The 15710-nt window shown below is 44.5% G+C and overlaps 1 protein-coding gene across 1 annotated transcript in view; it reads right to left on the bottom strand.

Annotated features, from left to right (window-relative positions):
- The window catches only part of LOC142257017 (uncharacterized), a 58794-nt gene extending 55355 nt beyond the window's left edge, over window positions 1–3439 (bottom strand). Inside the window, exons 1-2 of the mRNA XM_075329063.1 lie at window positions 3328–3439; window positions 405–484 (exon numbers count right to left, since the gene is read on the bottom strand). The gene's annotated coding sequence lies outside the window, so the exon portion shown is untranslated. The remainder of the gene's footprint in view (window positions 1–404; window positions 485–3327) is intronic.
- Window positions 3440–15710: the final 12271 nt, after the last annotated feature.

Here is a 15710-nt window from a genome sequence, read left to right as displayed (position 1 = left end):
CTATGCAGATGCCGGAAAAGTCAGAGACTCCTGAAACCTTGTGCACACGTTTTGAGGTTTTTTGTTTTTTTTTTTTCCCCTGCAGATTTAGTGCAGAAAATAAACTGCAGCATGTCAATATTTGCAGCGTTTTTCTAGCCCAAATGCATGGGGGGAAAAAAAGCGGCAAAAAAAAAACACCTTTTCTAGCTTGCCCCGCCGCTCGTCGCTGGCCCCGCCGCTCGTCGCTGGCCCCTCCGCTCGTCACTGGCCCCTCCGTGAAAATAAGTTTGTGGAAAACAAGTTTTCTGTGACTCAAATTTCCTGGAACAATCCATGCAATAAATTCTATTATTTTTTTCATTTACATTGTTCAGTTTAAAAAAAAAAAAAAATGCATGAGAAAAACCTCTGTGTGAACCTACCCAGGGTGTCCAAGTCCTCCCGAGCCGCCACGTGTCCTCAGCAGACGTCTCGCTTTCTCTGCACGACGCTAAGGGGAAACCTAAAGGCAAAACCAGCAGTCAGTGTGGGAAGGGATTTCCTTTACACCACAGGCAACAAGTGGCTATGTATCTGCGATGGAAGGACGGGCCTAGAGGTGGAAGAAAAATAATCCGAATGTATCCGAAAATCTCCAAGAACATAAACCCTCTGCACTGCTTATAGAAAACTGAACCGCGAGAGCTCCATTATCCAGAGCGTCGCCGCTTTAATCTCTCCTGCCGGATAATAGATCACAAGTGATCAGCAAGATCCTCAACAGTAGGATCACTTGTGAGTCATTCAACATTAGGGATGTTATTGGCTCAGTGGTTAGCACGACGGTCTTTGGGGGTGGCTCAGTGGTTAGCACGGTGGTCTTTGGAGGGTGGCTCAGTGGTTAGCACGGTGGTCTTTGGGGGTGGCTCAGTGGTTAGCACGGTGGTCTTTGGGGGTGGCTCAGTGGTTAGCACGGCGGTCTTTGGGGGGTGGCTCAGTGGTTGGCACGGCGGTCTTGCAGTGCTGGGGTCATGGGTTCAAATCCCAAGGACAACATCTGCAATGAGTTTGTATGTTCTCCCCGTGTTTGCGTGGGTTTTCTCCCGGTTCTCCGGTTTCCTCCCACACTCCACAAACATGCATATGGGGGACCTTAGATCGTGAGCCTCGATGGGGACAGTGTTGCCATTGTATGTAAAGCGCTGTGGAATTAATAGCGTTATATAAATAAATATTATGTGACCTTTGCACCAATAAATGATTTTTTTTGCATTGTTCATTGGTCCCACGAGGGCAGTTGACCATCGTGGGATCCTTCGATAACATCCTGTACTCATCAAACTCTATTTCAGGACCAAATAAGCATTTGCAAGTGCAAAATGGGGAACTGCGATATAGAGATTCCAGGAATTGGGGTACAACAAGTGAGCGGGCTGTGAAAGTCGATGGCATCTCGTTTAGTCTATGGCACGTGCTTACATGTTGTGCTGCATTTTCGCCGTCTACAGCTATGGTATGGAGATCCTCTTCCTCCGCAGTAATGAGAATACATTTTCCTCATAACCAAATAATGTGTTTTAAGTCTACAGATGCCCTAATCTAGGGTTGATCTGTGGCCAGCACTTACTCCATTATAACAATATAACAAGGAGAACCGGAGTATATGTAGTGCAAAATATATCAAAAATATTTTTATTAAACATTAAAAATACAAACCACCTAAGTGACACATACCATAATAAAGCAGCCCCTGAGGCTGCCTCGCCTCCATGATGAAGCCTTGAACCACTCGGTCTCCATTTCTGGCGAAACGTACGTCGGTATGTATGTCACTTAGGTGGTTTTTGTATTACATCTAGTACTGTACCTGTTAGTAATCAAACTGATTTTTCATGTGTGGATAATATACAACTTGTGATTCATACCCACTTGGGTTATGTTACTTTACCCTGATTGGGGCATTTTTTTTCATGCATTATTATATATAAACAGTTTATCCACCAATAGTAATATTAAGTACTTCTACCACCGGTCTGTCTTTTTGTATAACCATATATTATCAGTGTGGTGTATTGTTACCATCCTTTGATCCACTTCCAGATGTTATTTCCACCCCCCCCCCCCACCTCCCAATGCTGTTTTTATGTAATTTTATCATGGCCATTATTCTTGATTAATTTACACTTAAGTTTTGTAATGTAATATTTAGTAAAATATCTTGTACTACATATATTCCGGTTCTTCTTGTTATATACTCCATGCAAGAATGTCTGGGGAGAGTCTGCTCACTGCTGAGATTTGGTGCAGTGTAGCAGGAAGTCTTTTTTTTTTCTGCCTCCAGGTGGCAGTGTAACCACAGACTGTGTTATTTCAGATGATTGATAGAATCTGGGCTGATGCAATGTGCCGTGTCTCCAGCTATGGGGGTCGTTTGTAGACTATTTATGCTAATAATTTAGTGCAGTGTATTATATCTTTTCTACTGGCAGCAGCTGAAGCTTTTTACGTGGGCCACGTGATGACCGTGGTTTCCAGTTGCCATATAAGTCATTTGCACCCTGCGATTGCATCAGGTGGGCGTGGGGCTGAGGTGGGCTGTCGGTGGCCTGACAGGGAGTTTGCTGCCTTTGTTACACCCTGCAGGGAACAGTCTCTGCTCCTTTAGGAGTCACATTTCATATGCAGAGCTCCTGCCATCACTGTAATTCTCCATCATGAGTAATGAAGAGGTTAATTAAACTTCAATATCGGCTTCCAGAGCATTAACCTGACAAAAAACTTTATAACAACTCCGCCGTCTGTATCTGTGTCGGGCAGACTTATTCCGATACCAGCGGAGGTGTAAAAAGTATCAAATTGTGCTCCGCGTTCTGTGCAGAACCATAAACAAAAGAAAACGTAACAATGTATCAACTCCATGATCTGCTGATCGGGAATCTATCTATATGTCTATCTATCCCTCTATTTATCCCTTTATCTACCCACCCCTCTATCTACCCACCCCTCTATCTACCCACCCCTCTATCTATCTATCCCTCTATCTATCTATCCCTCTATCTATCTATCTATCCCTCTATCTATCTATCTATCCCTCTATCTATCTATCTATCCCTCTATCTATCCCTCTATCTATCTCTCCCTCCTATCTATCTATCTATCCCTTTATCTATCTATTTATCCCTCTCTCTCGCTATCTATCTATTATATAATATAGATTGTGAGTCTGTAAAGCTGTGGAATTAATAGCGCTATATAAGTGAGTAAAATATATAAATAAAAACATAAGAAAAGAAACAAACTAATGAAAATATAACAAGATACAAGATTTCTCCTCTAATGTTCCATATTTACAAACAAAAACCTCACCGTTCTCTTGTCCATCGCTTCGTCACTCTATCGCTGGCGTTGTGGGGGCACCGGGAGCGATCGGACCACTTAAAAGGAGGGAGAGCGCAGACGTGTGTCCTCCATGGAAGCCTCGCTGTTCTCACTGAGCTGGAGGGGGCGAGAGCCTGTTTGTGCCTGAGGAGGAGGAGGAGGAGGCAGCCCTCGAGCACAGGGCGTACAAGAAAAATGAATGATCTAACAAACACTGCAACTGCAACCTACCGGCAGGGATCCCGCAAATACCAGGAACCCCAGTAATAATTTGGACCAATTGGACTGAAGTCCAGTAGCCGTGCCCTCTCTCACAGCACTAATTACTTCTTAACTTTTGTGACCTCATCAGATCGGAACTCTCCTGCACCATTGAGAGTGTAAACAGGTCACTGTTCATTTTTCTGTGAACATTCAGGTAACAGATATACAGTGGGTACAGAAAGTATTTACACGCCTTTAAATTTTTCACTCCTTTTTTTTTTTTTCCTTTTTTCCATTGCAGCCATTTGTTACATTTTCTCTTTAATGTACACTCTGCCCCCATCTTAACAGAAATGGAGAAACTTTTGCAAATTTATTAAACAAGAAGAACTGAAATCTCACATGGTAAGTATTCAGCCTCTTTGCTCAGTATTGGGTAGAGGCACCCTCCCTTATGAGCTAGTACAGCCATGAGTCTTCTTGGGATCCTGGATTTGGGGATCCTCGGCCATTCTTCCTTGCAGATCCTCTCCAGTTCCGTCAGGTTGGATGGTGAACATTGGTGGACGCCATTTTCAGGTCTCTCCAGAGATGCTCAATTGGGTTTAGGTCAGGGCTCTGGCTGGGCCGGTCAATAATAGTCACAGAGTTGGTTCTGAAGCCCCTCCTTTGTTATTTTAGCTGTGTGCTTAGGGTCATTGTCTTGTTGGAAGGTGAACCTTCGGCCAAGTCTGGAAGCTGTTTTCTTTCCGGATATCTCTGTACTTGGCCGCATTCATCTTTCCTTCAATTGTAACCAGTTGTCCTATCCCTGCCCCCATAGCACGATGCTGCCTCCACCATGTCTCACTGTAGGGATTGTATTGGGCAAGTGATGAGCAGTGCCTGGTTTTCTCCACACATACCGCTTAGAATTATCACCAAACAGTTCTATCTTCATCTCATCAGACAGAGAATCTTATTTCTTATAGACTGGGAGTCCTTCATGTGTTTTTTGTTTTTTTTTGCAAACTCTATGCGGCTTTCATATGTCTTGCACTGAGGAGAGGCTTCCGTCAGGCCACTCTGCCATAAAGGCCGGACTGGTGGAAGGCTACAATGATAAGTGACTTTGTGGAACTTTCTCCCATCTCCCTACTGCATCTCTGGAGCTCGGCCATAGTGATCTTGGGGTTCTTCTTTACCTCTCACCAAGGCTCTTCTCCCACGATTGCTCAGTTTGGCTGGACGGCCGGGTCTAGGAAGAGTTCTGGTGGTCCCAAACATCTATTTAAGGATTATGGAGGCCACTGTGCTCTTAGGAACCTTGAGTACTGCAGAAATTCTTTAGTAACCTTGGCCAGATCTGTGCCTTGCCACAATTCTGTCTCTGAGCTCCTTGGGCAGTTCCTTTTGGCCTCATGATTCTCATTTGGTGTGACATGCAGTGTGAGCTGTGAGGTGTTATATAGACAGGTGTGCGCCTTTCCAAATCACGTCCTATCAGTGTAATTACACACAGCTGGACCCCAATGAAGGAGAAGAACCATCTCAAGGAGGATCACAAGGAAATGGACAGCATGGGACTTACATATGAGTGTCTGAGCAAAGGGGCTGAATACTTATCACCATGTGTTATACTGAGCAAAGGGGCTGAATGCTTATGATCATGTGATATTTTCAGTTTTTCTTGTTTAATAAATTTGAAAAAAATTCTACATTTGGTCTTTTTTATTTTTTTTTATTTTCAAGATGGGGGCAGAGTGTACATTAATGGAAAAAAAATGTACCAAATGGCTGCAATGAAATGGAGTAAAACATGTAAAGGGGTCTGAATACTTTCTGTACCCACTGTACGTCCAGCTTTTTAGTGAACCTGAAGTCTAGAGAACAAAAAAAAAGTCAGTATGATGTCTGTAGCTACAATAGTCTGTAAAGGAATACATCAGATTGCATTGTCTGCACGTTGTATGCAAGCTGCGCACTGACACTGCACATTGTATGCAAGCTGCGCACTGACACTGCACGTTGTATGCAAGCTGCGCACTGACACTGCACGTTGTATGCAAGCTGCGCACTGACACTGCACGTTGTATGCAAGCTGCGCACTGACACTGCACGTTGTATGCAAGCTGCGCACTGACACTGCACATTGTATCACAGGGTCAGATCCGCAGTACTGTCCCAGGAAAAGAGATAAAATATTTACAAATATGTGAGGGGGTGTACTCACTTTTGTAATTTATTGTATAGTGCCATCATATTCCACAGCACTTTGCACTGGGCTCAAAATTTACTGTACATTCCCTATCACTGTCTTTGGAGTGTAGGAGGAGACTGGAGGAAACCCAGGCAAACACGGAGAGAACATACAAACTCCTGGCAGATGTTGTCTTTGGTGAGATGTGAACCCAGGATCCCAGCGCTGCAAGGCTGCAATGCTAACCACTGAGGCGCTGTGCTAACCACTGAGCTACTATGGTTCAGTGCTAACCAATGAGCTACCGCAGTGTTGTGCTGCCCACTGAGCCGCAGTGTTGTGCTACCCACTGACCCGCCATGCTGCTCAAATGACATTTAACCGACTTTTCAACTCTATGCTTATGTTGACACGTGCCCACGTGTTCTGAACCGAAAATCTGCTTCTCTTCATTACTTTGCTTTTTAATGTCTAAAATGATCGGTTTGGATTACTACTAGTAATGGGATACGCCCAATCTCATGAGCTCTTGTCCAGAACATTACAAGGTTGTGCTAAATGCGATTTCTAACCCTAGATATGCTGATTGTTGGGGTCACTATAATGGCATACTCCAAAAGATATAAATAAAGAGTAATGGAAATAAGAGTTAGTAGCCAAAGGTAAATTCAATTAGCTAGTCAGATGATTCGCTAGGGATTTCCCTAATAATGACATTGTAACTAGGCTTTTAATTAATTGCTAAGCACCATCCTCGGCAAAGGGATGTGAAATAAGGAAAAAAGCCGCGGCTCATCACACAAAAATCCACAGCAACTACACAAAAAAAACCGAGTGTAACTATTGTGCAAACTCTACAAAATGCAGATGCATACTGTACACCCCCCGGTGACGCTGACAGCCCAAAGCCATGATGGCAGCACTAAGTAAGTCCACACATTTCTAAAAGTAAACCCTACACTTGTATTCCTCTACACAATAGACATTTAGCTGTTGAAAGATGGAATTAATGGAATTATGAAACAATGAATGTAGCTCCGGATTCTTGAGTGCAAATCATTATATATAGATAGATAGATATAATTTATTTATTAATGTGTATAATCACCATATAATTTCCTTATGGACAGACAGTAAACTCCATTATTAACGTATTAGGTGTTTTGAATGGATGTTGGATACAACCCTAATCGTGCGGTTGCATAATATAATTAAAACTAATAAAACTGTCTGCACAACACATATTACAGATAGTAAAATACACTTTATAGCGCACACAGAAGTTAAAGTAACATATAATGTAAAAACAGACACGATTGTAAATGCAATAGCGCAACATTCTGTAATGCAATAGCGCAAAATTCTGTAATGCAATAGCGCAACATTCTGTAATGCAATAGCGCAACATTCTGTAATGCAATAGCGCAACATTCTGTAATGTAATAGCGCAACATTCTGTACATGACCAGATGGAGGCTCTTCTGTCCCAGAAGATCAGTCCTTGGGGCCTAAAACTTTTGTAAATTCACTTTGTCCCTGAGCTCTAACTTTGGGACAAATGTAACATGGATCCTGGAAAAAACTTCAGTTGCCACCTCTAAGTTGTATGGGCAAAAACCATGTGACAGGTTGTGGTGGCCGCCTCCTTTTAATCATCTGTTTCGCTCTTATCCACTGTTTTTACTATAGAACAGTCAATTTCCATTTCCACTATGCCCCTCTGCAATTGACCAAGGGCTTCACCCGCCCCCAGAAGAAGCCACATAAGTATATTGTTCCTCTTGTTTGGCAAATTTAATTTCTCATTTAGCAACTTTTCCCAATTTCAGTACAGCAGAAAGGCTTTGTAGGTCTGATACTTGTACCTACTACACTCATGGGTACCACAAATCTTTGTATCAAACTGCATGGTAAACCTGAGTTGTTCGTAGTAGTTATGTACAAAGTGGTCCCTTATTAAGTGTCTCCTTCTAAATGTCATGGAGAGGATCCTTGGAATGGCATTCCTCCAATCAGGGTCTGCTCTGAGAATATCCCAATATTTTTGGAGTATCCTTTAACAGGATCTATATGATAATCCAATATTCCTATCTGGTGTGTTTGTTGATCAGTACTCAACTTTGGGGCAGTATTGATTACATGTGGTGGATCCCTGACTTAGGCATTTTTGTATGCCCTCCGGTGAGTAGATGTTGGGTAACTTTGTAATTCCCTATGTAATGCTCACTGAGGTTGCAGCAAGCAGGGGGGAATTCACTAGATCACAGGAGCGACTGTAGCAGCTGACCTATCCCCCCCACCCTCCCTCTTCCCCAGGGCAGGGACAGGGACCGACTTGGATACTTTGATACTAACATGTACAGTCCAGTCTCTAATACAGCCGGGAAGGCTGACATGGATAGGACAGCTGGCACAGGCAGATATGGAGGGTATGGCCCAGACTAGTACACAGGTACAGCTTAGAGCGCACAGGTACAGTTGACATGTACAGGGTACAAGGGACCTGACAACAAGCTAGCAAGCAAGGCACTAAACTAATGGTTAAAAAAGGATCAAACTACAAAGTATCAAAACACTAAACTAACTGAGCATGTTGCACAGGCACCTCCCCTAAGGAAAGGGTGCCTTAAATATTTAGTGCTTCTTGGTATTTAAGGTATTTTCAGGCAATCATGTCCTGCACCTTTTTAAGAGCAGGGAAGGCGCGTTCTTAAAATGCCCCGGAGACCGGAGCAGACGTGAGTGGCTAAGAGGCGGAGGAGGGAGTGTATGGCTGTGTCACTGCTGTACAAGGGAAAACAGTAATCCTCACAATACACCCGGACTTTTGTTATGCAGTTATATCGAGTATGGGGAGATTGACCTTTTAGATATTTGAAAATCTGAGACGGGTAACAAACACTATCCCAACATACTTTTTTTTTTTCCATCAGTTTTTGTTATGCGAGTGTCCTCATTGTTTCTTGAGATGAGAATATAAAAGAAAGGCAGTTCTTTTCTCATTCGCCGTAAGCATCAGACCAATATCAATAGTATTCAGTTAAATTATAAAATAAAAAGGTGCATGCAGACCTGGATTGCATCCCCCGAATAATATCTCCATTCCTGAAGACCAATATAATTTCCCAACAGCTGAGTAAGAAGTTGACATATGAGGGGTTGTACAGGCACCCATCGCGGTACCCCTGAGCTGATAGTTAATTCTTATCAGAAACAAAATACCTGTATGAGAATGAAATATAGAAGTCTAATTATAAAGGTATTTTATGGAATTAATGTGTGGCTCTTGTTCTGAGAAGAACCAAAAACAATCTCCGATGCATGTGGAATATTATAGGAACCTCCACCGATTTGAGGCCACTATAAATGCTTTTCAAAATCCTTTTTATATACATTTTACAAGGCTTGGTTTATACTATCAGTTTGGGCTGACACTCTCCCTTTAAGTCAGAATTCCAACATCTATAATAAGATATCACTATTACTCATTTCTGGCATCGTTACAAGGTTGCTAAGTCACCCGTTTTATAGCCACACTGCACTAAGGTGTTTTGAATGATACATTTCAATACTTTTATGCTTTGCTTGAAAATAAACATTTTGAAACATCTTGCAAAACTTTTTTAGAAGTTAAAAGTTTTTTAAAAAAAAGGTTTAGAAGTTTGCTTTTTGTCATTTTTTTTTTTTATAGTGCTGTTAGTATTTTTTGAGCCTTTTTATTTATGTCGGAGTGGACGGGCAACTTGGTTGAAAAATTTAAAGTGAGTGGATGATTTTAAGAGAAAACTAAATATGCGATTGTAGAAAAAATATATATTTTTACAAATAATGTAGAAAGCTTAAATCTTGCGTAGTAGTATATGTGCCTGCTTCTAAATTAGACTATTGATACAGATGAACACGTACCGCGCTGGTTAGGATCAGTGGCACTCAATATACTGCAGGGAGAAAGGGTAGAGACACAATACGAAAAAAGGCAAAAACCAACGCGTTTCGAAAGACGGCACACTTTCTCAATTGGGGAGCTTGCTGTCTTTCTCGAAACGCGTCAGTATTTTGCATCCATAGTCTTAGTGATGTCACTTGCTCTTTTCAAATCATGTTTCCTGGACAGCCACAGGCCAGGACTTTCCTCTTAACCATGTGCACCACCGCCAATATTGATTTGACTTGCGCTGATAACAGGACTGGATAGCAGTACCATAAACGCAAATTGTTCCTAAGAGCAATTGCACCAAATTGTACCCTCAGTCCCTGATGAAGCCAGAAATGGCGAAACATGTCGGACAGGCTCATAGCTAGGAATTTTAATTAGCAGATAGCGGGGCAGGAAATGTTATGGGAATATAGGAAAGGCATATCAACAATTGGTCCAATTCTGCTATCTATATGAAGAAGTGAACTCGTTAATATCCTGTCCCCCCTCCTTTTTGATTAATAAAAGTTTTATATTATAGTGATCTTTAGTTTGGATACCTCTGGTTGCTCTTAGGAGCAATTTGTCTTTATAGTTAATTTAACCCTATGTTGACTGGGGAATTTTTTGAGGCTTCTTTGGATAGCAGTACCGTCACCATTGCAATCGTTTGTGTCAATAGCATCCCTCCGTCTCCTTAGACTTTAAATATTAGTATAATATTAGTATAACCCGGCACTTTTTGAAAAGCAGCCGGTCCAGTGTAACAGAAGACGTTTTGGACCCCTTCTGCTGCTGCTTAGACGTGGTGCTGGGGTTGCACACCACTGCTGTAGAGGTACCACCGCACTATCACCTCTCTGCAGGAATCGTGTATTTTTTGGCATCGCTACTCCTCCGAATTTCCTTTTAATCGTGCTGCCACTAGTGTTTTGCCAAATCTATTTCACCGCACTAACAATAAGTAACACCTAGCTAAGAAGACACTGGCATTGTTACATTTCCAATCATTTGTGGTCAATTACTGGCCTTCGGGAGATTCTAATTCATTGTGCTCACTTTGCAACATTTAATTAACGCCACCTGGGATTGCTCACAATCTAAGGCTTTGTGCGCACTGGAAAATTGAATTTTCTTTAGAAAATTCCGCAGGCATTGAAAGATTATCGCACCCGCGGTAAAAAAAACGCGGCAAACTGCACCCGAAAACCGCATGCGGTTTGCTGCGGTTTTACCGCGGTATTGTTCGCGGTATTGCCGTGTGCGGATTGGTACATGTACTTTAATGCAATCGATGCAATAAAGCACATTGAAAAAAAAAGTCATTTCATTCTGAGATAGTTAGTAGATGGATAGATAGATGGATAGATAGAGGGATAGATAGAGGGATAGATAGAGGGATAGATAGAGGGATAGATAGAGGGATAGATAGAGGGATAGATAGAGGGATAGAGGGAGAGAGGGAGAGAGGGATAGATAGATAGAGGGATAGATAGATAGAGGGATAGATAGATAGAGGGATAGATAGATAGAGGGATAGATAGATAGAGGGATAGATAGATAGAGGGATAGATAGATAGAGGGATAGATAGATAGAGGGATAGATAGATAGAGGGATAGATGGAAGAATAGATAGAGGGATAGAGTCCCTGTGAGCACACGCTGCATTTCTCACGGTCGGCAGTGTGTTCACATTACCGGCCGTGGGAAATGACCGGTAATTACCTCTCTGCTGTCTGTTGCGAGGCTGCATTGAGTTCTGTGTCAGTCGCGGCTGGATGCAAGCATTGCAGGATGTGGATTACGTCGGAGCTTTGTTTCGGGGGGGTTAATAAAGGGGTGAACCAGGGGCTTTTTTGTATTTCATTTGTGTTTTTTCACTTTACTTACGGGTTAATCATGTCAGCTGTCTCATAGACGCTGCCATGATCAAGCCTGGACTTAGTGGCGGCGATCTGCCGCCATTAACTCCTTATTAACTGGATTGCCCCCGCATCACGGCATCTGGAAGAGCCGGGGACACGCCGGTGCTGCCGCATAATGCATGCGACAGTCCCGGGGCAGCTGCGGCTGCTATTCTCGGCTGCGGGAGGGGGGAGTGAGGCGGGGGACATTAACCCTGCCCCTCGCCCTCCCCATCCTGAGAATACTGGCCCGCCGCTGTGTGCTTACCTCGGCTAGACGCTAAAAATACGGCGGAGCCCACGTGTTTTTTTTTTTTTTCTATATGTCCGTTTGATTTGTGTGTGTGTGTGTCTACTCTCTGCTCAGCTTCCTCTTCCTGTCATAATGACATCACTTCCCTGCAAACCGCAGGCAGCGATGTACATTACTGCAGGTAAACCGCGAAATACCGGAGGGAATAACGCAGGAAAACGCAATGAACTGCACAGAATTTGCTGCCTGCGTTATTCCCTGCGGGATTTCACGATTACATTGCAGTCAACGGAGTGAAATCCCGCAGCGATGTGCGGAAAAGAAGTGACATGCAATTGTTTTTGCTGCGGGAATCTCGCAGCAAAACATGCAGCTGTCAAATTCCCTCAGTCAGGAAACACACCAGTGGTTCATGTTAAAAAAATTATATTTTATTTTGATTAAAGTTAAAAAACAGAGATATCCTGGAAGGGACCGGTAATTGGGCTCTAAATAACACACTATCACTGTTACTTATTTAGCCTACATATATAAAGAAATCACATAGGAGACTGTAATGCACTGATGTTATAAACAATATAGATATATGCTGCGGGTAAATACCTCTACAGACACCTTATATACCAATGCTGATTATACTGTGATTTTATTAATATACTTTCAGTGGCTAGATATTTAACATGTCAAACACCATCAGTAAACATTAATATGTTCAAGGAAATCACCAGGAAAAATATATCTCACTTACCGGATTTTGCCGCGGTTTTGCTGCATGTTTCGCTGCTTTTGCTGTGGAAATCCCGCAGCAAAAACAAGTGCATGTCACTTCTTTTCCACAGGTAGCTGCGGGTTTTCCCTAATCTAATGTAAAAATCACGCAGGGAACAGCTTGCGGAAAAACCGCACCAAATCCGCACCAAATCCGCAACAAAACGCGACAATCCGCATGCGGATTTGGGTGCGGATTTGATGCGGATTTTTTCCGCAGGTGATAAGATCTTTGAGAGCCTGCGGAATTTACACAAGGAAATTTCATTTCCCAGTGCGCACATAGCCTAAGAGATCTGCAGAGCAGGTGCAGTGCCCTCACATCCCCTGCTGATGAGGCTGCGGTCATCGCCCCTGCTCCCTCCAGGCAGCACAATCACAGCAGACTGAGGCTGATTGGCCGCAGCTGTCCCGCCCTCACCTGTGCGCAGCGTCTCCGGCTCCTCCTCCCTGCCCTGGACAGCAGTGAATAAGCCTAATACGGATTGGTTGTAGTGCAGCCAATCAGCATTAGTGTTAAATCTGTGATCTCACAGCCCAACTAGGGCAAGGAGCTGTGTTGTGATTGGTCAAACTCCTGCCCAATCAGCGTCTGTAGATTGTGCAGAGGAACATTGCTGTCTCCAGAGTGTGACAGTGAGTACATACAATATATAATATGTCTGACAGTTCCCCGGTCACCGCCATTACCTGCCCTGAGGCAGTAAGGAGAGGGGGCCTCATGCAATATAAAGGTATATAAATGTACTGTGGACCCCCTCTCCCCCCCACTGTCTCCTAATTTACGGTGATCCCCCCTCCCCCACTGTGTCTCCTCATTTACGGTGATCCCCCCCCCCCCTCCCCCACTGTGTCTCCTAATTTACTGTGGTCCCCCCTCCCCCACTGTGTCTCCTAATTTACGGTGACCCCCCCCCCCCTCCCCCACTGTGTCTCCTAATTTACTGTGGTCCCCCCTCCCCCACTGTGTCTCCTAATTTACGGTGACCCCCCCCCCCCCTCCCCCACTGTGTCTCCTAATTTACTGTGGTCCCCCCTCCTCCACTGTGTCTCCTAATTTACTGTGGTCCCCCCTCCCCCACTGTGTCTCCTAATTTACTGTGGTCCCCCCTCCTCTACTGTGTCTCCTAATTTACGGTGATCCCCCATCCCCCCACTGTGTCTCCTAATTTACTGTGGTCCCCCCTCCCCCACTGTGTCTCCTAATTTACGGTGATCCCCCCCCCTCCCCCACTGTGTCTCCTAATTTACTGTGGCCCCCCCTCCTCCACTGTGTCTCCTAATTTACTGTGGTCCCCCCTCCTCCACTGTGTCTCCTAATTTACTGTGGTCCCCCCTCCTCTACTGTGTCTCCTAATTTACGGTGATCCCCCATCCCCCCACTGTGTCTCCGAATTTACTGTGGTCCCCCCTCCCCCACTGTCTCCTAATTTACTGTGGTCCCCCCTCCCCCACTGTGTCTCCTAATTTACGGTGATCCCCCCCCCTCCCCCACTGTGTCTCCTAATTTACTGTGGTCCCCCCTCCCCCACTGTGTCTCCTAATTTACGGTGATCCCCCCCCCCCCTCCCCCACTGTGTCTCCTAATTTACTGTGGTCCCCCCTCCTCCACTGTGTCTCCTAATTTACTGTGGTCCCCCCCTCCTCTACTGTGTCTCCTAATTTACTGTGGTCCCCCCTCCCCCACTGTGTCTCCTAATTTACTATGGTCCCCCCTCCCCCACTGTGTCTCCTAATTTACTATGGTCTCCCCTCCCCCACTGTGTCTCCTAATTTACGGTGATCCCCCCCCCCCCTCCCCCACTGTGTCTCCTAATTTACTGTGGTCCCCCCTCCCCCACTGTGTCTCCTAATTTACGGTGATCCCCCCCCCTCCCCCACTGTGTCTCCTAATTTACTGTGGTCCCCCCTCCTCCACTGTGTCTCCTAATTTACTGTGGTCCCCCCTCCTCTACTGTGTCTCCTAATTTACTGTGGTCCCCCCTCCCCCACTGTGTCTCCTAATTTACTATGGTCCCCCCTCCCCCACTGTGTCTCCTAATTTACTGTGGTCCCCCCTCCCCCACTGTGTCTCCTAATTTACTGTGGTCCCCCCTCCCCCACTGTGTCTCCTAATTTACGGTGATCCCCCATCCCCCCACTGTGTCTCCTAATTTACTGTGATCCCCCCCTCCCCCCACTGTGTCTCCGAATTTACTGTGGTCCCCCCTCCCCCACTGTCTCCTAATTTACTGTGGTCCCCCCTCCCCCACTGTGTCACCTCTTATTTGCAGTGGCCCCCCCTCCCCCACTGTCTCCTAATTTACTGTGGTCCCCCCTCCCCCACTGTGTCACCTCTTATTTGCAGTGGCACCCCCTACAGTGGTAGAGGGGGCCTTCAGGTAATTAGGGGTGATAGGATTAGTTGATCATATATAATTGAGGCCACCCCAGCCTTGTGAAACATATAAAACTTTCAATCACCCTCCTTTTCCAATTTATAAAATATATATAAAAAATAAACATAAGTCCAATCGTAGTTTAACCCCTTCCCGACATCTGTACATGTACGGCATAAGTCAGTAGTGGATTATGGTGCACGGGAGCCGGCTGTGTATTACAGTCAGCGCTCCACTATAACGGGGATAACGGCGAACAGATATTTGTATATAGCTGTAGGGTGGGCCCCAGACACCCCAGTCCGACCCCGCTCATGTTCCTACACGCTGGTCTTTTGCTCATGGGGCCACAACTACTGCAACTACCATGACTACTCCTCTGCTAGAAATGTATCTCTTATTAATGTTCGTCCTAAAAGCAGCTGCATTGTTTTTTTTTTCCATTGCTGGGAGTCAGCTGTAAGTTTGGCAGCCACCTGACTGCAGCCTCGCCCCTCACCCCATAACACATCACATCACCCCATATCACACCACAGGAAGCCACCGCTATACTCCTGTGCTGGAAGCCCATCTCTGACGTCCATACACTCCCCACTGCTGCGCCATCTGCAGATCATTCAATGCTTTCTTTGATACATTGTTACTGATAATATGCACTATTATTCTTTGATACATTGTTACAGATAATATATACTGCTATTATTCTTTGATTGTTACTTATACTGCTATTATTCTCTGATAATTGTTGCTTATGCTGCTATTATTCTCT

This window comes from Anomaloglossus baeobatrachus, chromosome 11 (assembly GCF_048569485.1).
Source record: "Anomaloglossus baeobatrachus isolate aAnoBae1 chromosome 11, aAnoBae1.hap1, whole genome shotgun sequence".
Lineage (NCBI taxonomy): Eukaryota > Metazoa > Chordata > Amphibia > Anura > Aromobatidae > Anomaloglossus > Anomaloglossus baeobatrachus.
The sequence above is the reverse complement of the archived record's forward strand: the minus strand, read 5'-3'. Positions and strand labels throughout refer to the sequence as shown.